Genomic DNA, 12,648 nt, shown 5'->3' on the forward strand with positions numbered 1-12,648 from the left:
CAGTGGATAGAGCATTGGCCCCAGAGTCAGGAGGACGTGAGTTCAAATTAGCCTCAGACTCTTACTAGCTGTGTGACTGTAGGTCTATTGCCTCAAAAAAAGAAAAAAAAAACCCATACACCCCAAGAGATAATATAAATATTTTCTACATATAGTCTACTCATGATAAGGTTATAGATTACCATGTATATTAAAATTGTATTTATCTAAAATGATGTTTCTTTGTTGTCCCCTTCTTGGGGTTCATAGATTTTGTTACCAAAGGATACTGTGTTTTAGCACCTATGACATTTATAGTTCTATTTCTTGATCTAAGAACAGACCTACATTTCAAATACTCCAAGACAGCTTTAGTACCACCCCAACAAATGTCTTCTTCTCTGGGCTAAACAATCCCTAGTTCATTCCCCTCCTCCATCTCCTCCTCCTTCAATCACTGCTAATACTGATGATAATGATGATGATAATCATAATAATAATAATAGCTGCCATTTATAGATTACTTTAAAATTTGCAAAGCACTTTGCATACATTATGTCATTTGATCCTCCTAACACCTCTCAGATGTAGGTAGTACAGTTCTTACTTTACAGATGAATAAACTGAAGCTAAGAGAGGTTAAGTGATATACTCATGGTCTCATAGCTTATACATTTGGGAGGCAGGAACTGGACCAAGGTGACATCTGCCTGGAAGTCTAATGCTCTTTGAGCTACACTTGTCAACTCTTGTATAGCCTGATTCTTTTTACTTTTCTAAGACTATGATTCCCTCCCTCCCTCTTTCCAAGGTAATGAGGGTTAAGTGACTTGCCCAGGGTCACACAGCTAGTAAGTGTCAAGTGTCTGAGGCCAGATTTGAACTCAGGTCCTCCTGAATCTAGGGCTGGTGCTTTATCCACTGTGCCACCTAGCTGCCCTCTATGATTCCCTTTCTTGCTCAGGATAGAAGTAGAGGGGTTATAGATGACCCCAATTCTACTTTGATTGGTACAGGAGATTTTACTTGTTTGATTTCCAACCAGGCCAAGTTCTCCATTCTTTAGGGAACCTGGATCTCCACCCTCCTTGCCCTAACAATACTAATTAGCTTAGCCCACTGTAACTCCAAACTTCTGAGCTCAAGAGACCCACCATCATCAGCCTCCCTGGTAGGAGGAATTTCAGATGTGGCCTGATGGCATCAAAATCAGGCCACTGACCCAGGTCTTCTGATTTTAAGTTCAACGTTCTTTCCATTGTACCACATTGATCCTAGTGTAGGCAACCTCTGACACTTGACTTTATCCTTCTGGTCCTGATCCTAGAAAAGGGTAACTTGTTTTTAAATTTTGTGACAACTAAATTTCATTGTATTTAATTTACTTTGTAATCCTATATATTTTATATATTTTAAAACATTCTGATGAGGAATCCATCCTCAGATTACTAAATGGTTCCATCTTGTAAAAAAAGATTAAGGACCCCTGTTTTCATAGAGTGTTAAAGCTTAAGGGCATTTCTCATTGAACACATAAGAGAAATTTACATTATCTTAGTTGAGTTTTCATCTACTTAGTGACCTTAATGATGAAAACCTTGCCAGAAAATCCTTTTTAGAATTTCCACTGAGTTTCTACTCTAACAGGGTAACAACAACAGTTGCTAGCATTTATAGAGTACTTTAAGGTTTTTGAAACCATTTACAAGATATGTCCATTTGATCCTTACAACAACAGCAAGTGCTGTTATCTCCATTTTACGCATGAGGAAAAAGAGGCAGACCTGTCTGTTATGTGACTTGCCCAGGGTCACACAGCTAGTGAGTGACTAAGGGAGTGTTTTAATTCAGATCTTCCTGGATCCTAGGGCAGCTTTCTCTCCACCACTCAGACACCTTCCTGCCTCATTGAAGGTGACTTGGGGTTCTTGAAGGCTTTTCTTACAGAGGATGAGCTTTGGCAAATTTCACCAAGCTGGAAAGGTTTTGAGTATGAGCCTAGGGATGATTTTTATGTCTGTTTTTTAGAGGACCAGCATAGCTGTATTTGAACAATCCTATCTCCAGTTTGGGTATAGAATAATGAATTATTTTTGGCCATAGTTACTCTCCAAAGACATTGAGTTCTAAAGGAGTTGAGATCTATTAGTGTATCACACTGAAAAAATAACACCTCCTTGAGTTTTTAAGTAAAATACTCTTTTAATGAAAAGTTCCAAATAACATTGGGAAAAGTTAACTGGTAGCAACTAAATATTCAGTTACATTTAAAGGGAATAAATGTACTTTCTAAAGCAATATGCATGCTAGATTTTAAAAAATCATCACCTCATTAACAAATGAATTTCCACATAATACAAAATGATAGAACCATTAAGTCATTGTCACAAAATATTATTCCTGAAACTCATGGAATTTCAAGTGGTTTTGGGTAAGTAGAAAGATAATTGGATTGAACTGCAAAAGTAAAGAATGAGCCACAGCTAGCACTGCATGATAAGGTCAGAAGAGTTTGAGAAAATGGGAAGACCAAGGAGGATAGTCTCTGCTTGTGATCACCATAATAATGGATGATGAAGAGAAAGTAGAATTACTTAACTCTGATTTTGCTTCTATTTTTTTGTTTGTTTGTTTGTTTTACCCTGCCAAAAAAGGATGTGTGCTTGGCTTAATGTATAAAGAAACGGCCTTGGGGACAAAACACCAGAGTTCAGTTGTCACTGCTGACATTCACCACTCGTAAATCATTTAACCTGCTAATGCCCCAAACAATACTCTTAAAACTGTAAACTTGAGGTAGCTGCCTATCTATATAGTTTTTTTTTTGCCTATATATATTGATAGAAGGAATTTCCTCATTGTGAGGAAATCGTAGGCCCAGTGTAAACATAAAATAAAACAAGAAAGAGAAGAATCTTTGGGTTGGAGGTCACATTAAAAATGGTTTATTGGTAGCTGAAATCCAGGATGAGATGGGAGAGAGCAAAATAGCACATAGCTACCTGTGTTGAGTTCAGATCTCCAGTCCCAAATAAACTACATCCTAAGTTATTGAAAGAACTGGTTGATATGATATGATTACTATATCACTGTCAGTGATCACTGTAATGATAGGAAAGAATGGAAAATAAATATCTTGTGTTTTTTTTTAAAGGAAGGAGATGGGGGCAGCTAGGTGGCTCAGTGGATAAAGTGTTGGCCCTGGATTCAGGAGGACCTGAGTTCAAATCCAGCCTCAGACACTTGACACTTAACTAGCTGTGTGATTCTGGGCAAGTCATTTAGCCCTCATTGCTCAAGGAGGGGGAAAATGGAAGGGGATGGAATCTACAATGAGTTTGACTTAGATTATTTTTTTTTTTTTGGTGAGGCAATTGGGGTTAAGTGACTTGCCCAGGGTCACACAGGTAGTAAGTGTCAAGTGTCTGAGGACGGATTTGAACTCACGTCCTCCTGAATCCAGGGCTGATGCTTTATCCACTGCACCACCTAGCTTTGATTCTTAGCTAAAATTCTAGTACGTATCATTAGGAATGGTTAATAAACATCTAGAAAAGGAAGCAGTGATCACAAAAAGCCATCATGACTTCATCAAGAAAAGGTCATGGCAGACTAATCTCATTTACTTTTTTTATATGCTTACTTAGCCTGAGTAGATCAGGGAAATGTTATCCATAGCTTACCTTGTTCCCCCCTTCTTATGGATAAGAAGGAATTTGGAACTAGCTGAATGACTGTATCAAAAGAAGGTCTCTAGTACAGGGCCTCAGCGTTCTGTTTAACCTTTTTAATCAGTGACTTGAATTAAGGAAGGCATAGATATGTTCTCAGATTTGCAGGTTACTCAGAACAAGAAGGGGTAGATAACATGTTGGATGACAATGTCAGCATCAAAAATATTTTGCTGAGGGGCCAGCTAGGTGGTGCTGTGGATAAAGCACTGGCCCTGGATTCAGGAGGACCTGAGTTCAAATCTGGCCTCAGGCACTCAATACTTACTAGCTGTGTGACCCTGGGCAAGTCACTTCACCCTCATTGCCCCGCAAAAAAAAAAAATATATATATATACACACACACACACACATATATACATATATATCGCTGGTTTAAATCAGTGGTTATCTGTGTCTTCCTTCTGCTGATTGTTTCCTGTTTATCCTGTAGAGAGCTTGTTTGTACATAGTTGTCTGCATGTCAACTCCCCCATTAGACTGAACTCCTGGAGGGCAAGGATTCTCTTCTGTGTTTCTTCATATCACCAAAACTTAACACAGTGATAGGCACACAGTCAGCGTTCAATAAATATTTATTGACCAACTGACTTGCTGAATCTAATAAGGTGTAAATATAGTCTTAGGTTCACAAAATCAACTTCACAAGTACAGGTGGAGGAGTTATGGTTAGAATATAATTAGTCTGAGGGCGGCTAGGTGGCACAGTGGTTAAAGCACTGGCCCTGGATTCAGGAGGACCTAAGTTCAAATATGGCCTCAGACATTTGACACTAACTAGCTAAGTGACTCTGGGCAAGTCACTTTACCCTCATTGCCCCGCAAAAAAAAAAAAAAGAAGAAGAAGAAAGGAAAAAAAAAAGGGAGCACCTATCACTTTCCTCTATATGTGCCTAGATCTGCCCTCCTTTATTTAAAAGAAAAGAAAAGAAAAGAAAAGAAAAGAATATAATTTGCCTGACCAAGATCTTGGGATTTAAGTGGATTACAAGGTCAATTTGAGTCCACAGTGTGATGATGCAGCCAGACCATTCCCATGAGGTCTATCCTCTTTGAGCAGCCTTGCTGCAGTGGAGTCAAGAAGATGTGGGTAAAGACCTTCCCCTGTCATATACTGGCTGTGTGACTTTAAGCAAGTCACTTAACCTCTTGTTCCCCTAAGCAAATCTTGGATACTATAATTTGATGAAATTTCAGGTTGAGAGAGTCTGCCTTTCCTATCCCCTCAGTCATCCTATATCTTTACTCCTTTGTATAGCCAAACTTCTCATTTCTTCTCACTCACTTCCCAACTGTCTTTTCTAACTCATTAAGGGCAGCTATGTGGCCTTAATGGATGGCACAGTAGATAAAGCACTAGGTTTGGAATCAGCCCAGTTTTTGGAACTTCTTGAATTCAAATCCCTCCTTAGACACTTACTTGCTGTGTGAGCCTGAGGAAGTCACTTAGCCCTATTTGCCTCAGTTCCTCACCTGTAAAATGAGCTGGAGAAGGAAATGGCAAACCACTCCATTATCTTGGCTAAGATTCCAAAAGGAATCACAGAGTTGGACAAAACTGAAAACCAAAACAAAAAGAAAAAAATAAAACAACTGGTTCCATCACTTAACTGAAACTGCACTCTCCAAAGTTAACTAATGATCCCTTTATTTTTATTTATTCATTTGTTTATTTATTCACATGCTGACTTATTCATTCACTTAACTATTTATTCTTCCATTTATTTATTCATTCATTTATTTATTTTTGTTTATTTATTTTGTGGGGCAGTGAGGGTTAAGTGACTTGCCCAGGGTCACACAGCTAGTAAGTGTCAAGTGTCTGAGGCCGGATTTGAACTCAGGTGCTCCTGAATGCTTTATCTACTGTGCAACCTAGCTGCCTCCTGATCCCTTTATTTTTTATTCTGAATTTAACCAACACCAAAAAGGAGACCATTTCCTTATAAAAATAGAATATAAAAAAGGATTACAAGTGAAAACACAAATCTGTGATGTACATCTTGCTTTAAAAATATATATATATATAACAAATTCACCTTGCTTTTTTCAAAGAGGTTGTGTTTCTCTAAGTTTTCTTTCAAACTTCCTTTGATTTTCTTCTGTGCATTTTAAGGAATACTTCATTGTCTCTCCTTTTGTTTATTTGGCAATTCTGTATTCCATTTCCTTTTGCACTACAGTTTTCTTAGAAACAGAAAACTACAATCCTAGTAACAAATAAGTATAGTCAAGCAAAAAAAAAATCACACATTTGCCATCTCCAGAAATTTGTGTTTCCTTTTGTACATTAAGCCCATTGCCCTTCTGCCGGGAGGTGGGTAGCACACTTCTTCATTAATCTCCTAGAGCCTTGGTTGTATATACATTGATCATTTCTTAAGTCTTCATTATTTTCTTTACAGTGTGCTCTTAGTTGGGCTCATTTTGCTTCTTATCACTTCATATAAGTCTTCCCAGGATTCTCTGAAACTATCTTTTTCATCATTTCTTAAGACACAATAATATTCCATTACATAATAATTTGTTCAACCATTTTTTAGTTGATAGGCAATCAGTGATTTTTTATTTTTTTTGCTGGGCAATGAGGGTTAAGTGACTTGCCCAGGGCCACACAGCTAGTAAGTGTCAAGTGTCTAAGGCCAGATTTGAACTCAGGTACTCCTGAATCCAGGGCCGGTGCTTTATCCACTGTGCCACCTAGCTGCCCCCAATCAGTGATTTCTTAATTTCCAAATCTGATAGCTTTTTCTCAGGCCTCATCTTTCTGACCTCTCTGCAGCATCCATCACTGTTGACCTCCCTTTCTTTGATACACTCTCCTTTTTTGGGGTTTTGGTCATCCTGTTCTCTTGGTTCTCCTCCTGCATATCTGACTATTCCTTCTCAGTCTTCTTTGCTGGATCATCATCCATATGAAACTCTTTAACTGTGAATTTACTCTGTCTTTATCATAGGCCCTCCTTTCTGTACATACTTGGTGACCTCATCAGTCCCATGGGTTCAGTTAACATTTCTATGAATGATGCCTCCGAGATCTACTTATGTAGATCTAGTGTTCCTTGAGAAGGCCTATATCAGCAACTGCCTGCTTGACATTTTGAATTGGAGGCTTTGTAGGCATCTAAAATTCAGCATATTGAAAACAGAACTCATCTTTTCCCCTAAAACTGCTTTACTTCTTAACTTTCCTATTTCCATTGGGTACCACCATCCTTCCAGTTAACCAGGTTGGAAACCACAGTGTCACTCTGTAACTCCTCATTCTCTTTCCTCTATAATTGGTCTCCAAGACTTGCCAATTCTCCTTCCATAATATGTTTCACATCCATTTCCTTCTCTCTGCTCACATGCCTATCATCCTAATTTAGGCCCTCATAAATCTCTCACTTTGGCTATTTCAGTAGACTCCAATGTGTTCTTCCCAGCCTCAGTTTTTCCCCTTCTTGAATCCACTCACCACACAGGTGCCCATTATATTCCTAAAGCACAGCTCTGACCAATGTTGGTCACATTACTTCTGGGGCCAATCACAGACTCCTCAGTTTAGCCTTCAAAATTCATTACAACCTCATTCCAGTCTACCTTTCCCGCATTATTGATCTCCTTCATGTTTTCTACTATTTCTCTTATGTAACCCTATCTCTCTACCTTTGTATTGGCTATTCCCTGATGCCCGGAATACACTCTTCTCTTACTTCTACCTTTTAAGAATCCCTACTTGAAAAAAAAAGAATCCCTGCTTGCCTCAAGAGCCACCATCTACATGAAAGCTTTCCTGATTTACCAACCCCACCAGCTGCTGGTGCCTTCTCCGCTTCTATTATCCTTTATTTATTTTTATCTTTTAGAAACAGATATTTACTAATGTGTTTTAATAAAGAACAGTAGGCACAAAACATTCTCCCAAAATGTTTTGGACATACTCTCATAATTCCATATAGGATCTGTGGAGAAAATGAGCATAAACATAGAGCCCACATATGACCAAGGGGTAGCTTGTGACTTAAAGCCCTTTTCTCTCTTTGTGTAGGCTTCATGATGCTCCTTTTAGGAGTAGCTCTCTACTAGGCTCCTTGTATTTGTTATTTTTGTATTTTCTATATACTTATATACACTTTTTGTGTCTCCTAGTAGAATCTTAGTTCCTTGAGGGCAGGCATATTTGATTTTTATCCTTGTAGCCCAACACCTAGCACACTGTTGAACACAAAGGTACTCAATAAATAAGCTAGAGTAATAACAAAATGATAATAAATAATAATTATACACATCTGTGGTTGTTAATGCTTTAAAGTTTACAAAGTACTTGACAAACATCTCAAACAACTCAGTAAGATAAGTAATATAGGTATTTTAATCTTCATTTGACATCTAAGGCAACTGAAGCTTGGAAAGCTTTAGTGACTTGCCTATGGTGACATAGCTAATTAAGTGGCAGAAATAAAATATGGGCAGTCAAACTCTTTTTGCACAATTGCATATCTAGCCATACTGCCTCTCTCACTAGAGAGCTGAGCTAGTCCCAGTATTCCCTGCCTTTACTCAGATCCCTTCTATAGGACTGTGGTCAGCCCCACATTTTGGGAAGGACGTTGGTAAGTCGGAGAGCATTCCACAGAAGGCAACCAGGACTGTGGAAGGACTCAATAGCCTATTGTAGGAGCATTGGTTGAAGGAACTTAGAATGCTTAGCCTAGACAAGTGAAAATTGGGGGAGGGGGGCGGCCATGACAGACATTCAAGAATCCATAGACCAGGCATGTGTTAGTTTATTATTATTATTATTATTATTTATTATTATTATTAGGTTTATTTTTGCTTGGCTCTAGAAGGCAGAAATAGGAGCACAGGATGACCAAATCATCCAGCCTCTCTGGGGGAGCCCCAAATCACAACCCGTGTCCACTTGCAGGAGTCTCTACTCCCAACTGAGCAACCGTTCCCTCATCTGTAAAATGAAGAGACTAGATGACCTCTAAATCTCCTTCCCCATCCAAGTCCATGATCCTGCACTACCTCAGGATCATTCAGTTGGGATTTCTGAACATAGAAGGAGCATTTTGTCTGATTCATGAGCTGAATTCCAGATTGAAATACTTTTCATTTAGCATTTTTACTAGTGGAACATAAAGAGTGCTGTTCTAATCAGTTATCTTGGTGGTTTTAAAAACCGAAAGCTCTTCAAGGCTCCAAAGTACACATTATTTTGATTCAGTAAGTGTTATTTTTTACTGATAGCTGTGATCTCTGGAATTTATCATGAAATATGGATGTAATATTGATTATGCAAAGCACTACTATGTAATCCTGTCATTTCCCCCTGTGTAGGTCTATATATCCTAAAGTTTCTTATGATAGCTATAAGTAAGCACTTTTTAAAAGCTGCTATAATATGTGTAGTTTAAAAAGCACTTAAAATAATTCTTATCTGCCTTATTTGGTATCATAAATAGCATCTAATCCTTTTGTTTCACAGCCACAAGGAAATAGGAATTTGAAATATTAACGAGCACAGTTATGATCATGAGGATCCATGTATATGAAGTGTGATATTGAGAAGACAAGGCAACAAACATATATTAGCCCTTACTCTGTGCCAGGCTCTGTGCTAAGAGCTGGGGATGGAAATATGAGCCAAAGATAGTTCTTGCTCACAGAGAAGGGAACTGAACAGGGAGATAGGGTTGATGGTAGAGGTGAATGGGGCTGGGAAGGGGAATGATGTTGAAGTCTGACCTGCCCAAATCAGAACTCACCTGTAACCTTTAAATGAAAACGTACCAGATGTTCCGGCCTTTTTTGTTATGATTTTCTACTCTCTCTTAAGCCTTCTTGCTTTGTTAGTTTCCTGTCTGTTGTTTTCTCTACTAGGTTCTGCACTTCTCCCTTCCCCCGTGTATGAGTTGTTCAAAAGGGTCTTAACACCATTTTGGCTCTGCCTAGTAAGCTTCAAAGCCAGAAGGGGTGGACGCTTGTTTTAAGTCATCAGATAGACCATTCATGTTACGCCACAACTTTATGCCACTATTTAAAAAGTGACTTATGAATTTTTTTTCAGAAATTCTTCGAAAGATGAAACAAAAAAAAGTCAATTGGCCTTTAAATTGATGGCACTTTGCCAATAGCCTTTTGCCAGGAAAGTGCTTCTGAGTATTGAAATAAAGGCCCAGGAGAGGGCATGTTGTATCTTCACGTGTACAGTAATAGGATGTATAACTCTTTAGCATTTCTAGTAAGTGAGGATATATGGTTGTCCCCCCCCCTCCCCAGCTCTCCCCTTCATGCAGATGAATGGCTTCACAAACAAGCAATTATAGCTGCAACATGCATACTTTAAATTCCCTGTTAGTTCAACTTGCTCCTGTGAAAGAATATGAGCAAAAACTTCCATCCCTTGTTAATGTTTGTTCATTTTCTTCTTGTAAAAAAAAGGCTCCTACATTCCATTATATATTCTTGCTTGATTATATTTTGTGATTAGATTCTGTAATGCTCTGTGGTGAAACTTTATGAATTCTTTTTGCATTAAGGGCTTATTCCTAAAACACTTATTATCTTGGAGGTTCATTTGGACTTATCTTGGGAAATAGGCTAGTACTGTATAAGCTACCACAACTAATTATGAACTTTAAGAGTAGAGATTTATAGTAGCAGAGAAAAGCATAAATAGTATCAAGCGTAGTTGCTTTCAAGAGTCTACTGAGGGGCAGCTAGATGGCACAGTGGATAGAGCGCTGGCCCTGGAGTAAGGAGTACCTGAGTTCAAATCCGGCCTCAGACAGTTAACACTTACTGGCTGTGCGACCCTGGGCAAGTCACTTAACCCCAATTGCCTCACAAAAAAAAAAAAAAAAAGAGTCTACTGAGACTTTACTTTGGTACCAATGATTGTCAGTACCTGATACCTTGGCATTAGGCTTATGTTTTTCTGATGTAAGGCATGGTGACTTCTGGAAATAATGTTGTTCTAACCCCTGCTGATTTTTCCTTCTTCCAAATGGTGTTGCATATGATTATCTTCAACTGTCCTTAGTTGGGTTATTAAATTGCAAAAAAGAAAAAAAATAAATCTTATATAATCAGAAGAGATATACATGATTTTTAATGCCCTGTTTGAAGAAGGTGGGGAGATAAGTTTAAAGAATTAATAGTTTCTACTCACGGTCATACAGTCATTTTTACAGTCATTTTTGCCAAGAGGAGGAAATAGATTTCAAGAGTCTTTCCTACCTTTTTGTTGTACTTTCATGTTTTTTCTGGGTTTTTTTGCCTTTTTTTTTTTTACACTGGATTTTTAGTTCCAAATTTTTCTTTTCTTCCCCCCTTCCCTTGTTCCTCCCTAATTCTGATGAGATTGAGGTCTTTGAGCCAATTTTGATGAGTGTTAGTCTCATTTACTGCCCAGATTAAATAGATTACTCCACCCAATTTTGTGTGTGTGTATGTGTGTTAATCCCTCCTTGAGGCAACTCTGATGAGTTTAAGGTCTTTGAGCCTTTTCTGATGAGTGTAAAATTCATTTACTGCCCTTCTCTTCCCCCATCTCTTCCTCCACTCCATAAGCCCTTTCCTTGTTTCTTTCATCTAGGATTTTATTTCATGCTACCTCTGCCCTTCCACCTCCCCCAGTGCATTCCCCATACCCCTCAATTTAACCTTAAAAATGTCATCATGGGGAAGCTAGGTGACACAGTGGACAAAGCATGCACCCTGGACCCAGGGGGATCCCAGCCAAAACCTAGCCTCAAATACAAGATAGTCACCCACTGAACGACCCCAGGTATGTCCCCCAGCTCCAATTTTTTATGGTTCTCTAGGGTCTTGTATTTGAAAGTCAAATTTGCCATTCAGTTCAGGTCTTTTCATCATGAATACCTGAAAGTCCTCTTTTTCATTAAAGTCCCATTTTTTCCTCTGAAAGATCAAGCTGAGTTTTGCTGGGTAGGTGGTTCTTGGTTGTAATCCCATTTCCTTTGCCCTCTGGAATATCATATTCCATGCCCTCCGGTCCTTTAATGTAGAAGCTGCTAGATCTTGTGCTATCCTGACTGGGGCTCCACAGTACTTGAATTCTTTCTTTTTGGCAGCTTGCAATATTTTCTCCTTGACTTGAGAGCTCTGGAATTTGGCTATAATATTCCTGGGAATTTTCTTTTTGGGATCTCTTTCAGGAGGTGATTGGTGGATTCTTTCAGTTTCTATTTTACATTCTGCTTCTAGAATATCAGGGCAATTTTCCCTGACAATTTCTTGGAAGATGATATCTAAGTTCTTTCCTCGATCATGGTTTTCAGGTAGATCAATAATTTTCAAATTATCTCTCCTGGACCTATTTTCCACGTCAGCAGTTTTTCCAATAAGATATTTCACATCACCCCCTATTTTTTTATTCATTTGGATTTGCTTTATTGTGTCTTGGTTTCTCATAAAGTCACTAGCTTCCATTTGTTCAGTCCTAATTCTTAGGCAATTATTTTTGTCAGAGAGCTTTTGTACCTTCTTTTCCATTTGGCCAATTTGGCTTTTCAAGCAGTTGACTTTTTTCTCATGTCTTTCCTGCATCACCCTCATTTCTCTTTCCATTTTTTCCTCTACCTCTCTAACTTTATCTTCAAAGTCCTTTTTGAGTGCCTCTATGGCCTGAGACCAATTCATATTTTTCTTGGAAGCTTTAGATATAGGAGCCCTGACATTGATATCTTCCTCTGAGGGTGTACCTCAGTCTTCCTTGTCACTAAAGAAACTTTCTATGGGCCTCACCTTTCTCTGTCTGCTCATCTTGCCTTTTACTTGACTTTTAGCTCTTTCAAATGGGGCACTGTTTCCAGGCTGCAGTATCCCAAGCTTCAGGAGGTCCCGGGTGGTATGATTTAAGAAGGATCAGGTTCTTCACTGGCCTAGCCTGTTCCCTGGTCTGTAGATGACCCCAGACCAA

General features: G+C 38.7%; 1 protein-coding gene across 1 annotated transcript in view; it reads left to right on the plus strand.

Moving 5' to 3' along the window:
• The window catches only part of DMD (dystrophin), a 2,325,391-nt gene that overhangs the window by 2,178,714 nt on the left and 134,029 nt on the right, over window positions 1-12,648 (plus strand).

Source organism: Dromiciops gliroides, chromosome 3 (assembly GCF_019393635.1).
Source record: "Dromiciops gliroides isolate mDroGli1 chromosome 3, mDroGli1.pri, whole genome shotgun sequence".
NCBI classification, from domain to species: domain Eukaryota; kingdom Metazoa; phylum Chordata; class Mammalia; order Microbiotheria; family Microbiotheriidae; genus Dromiciops; species Dromiciops gliroides.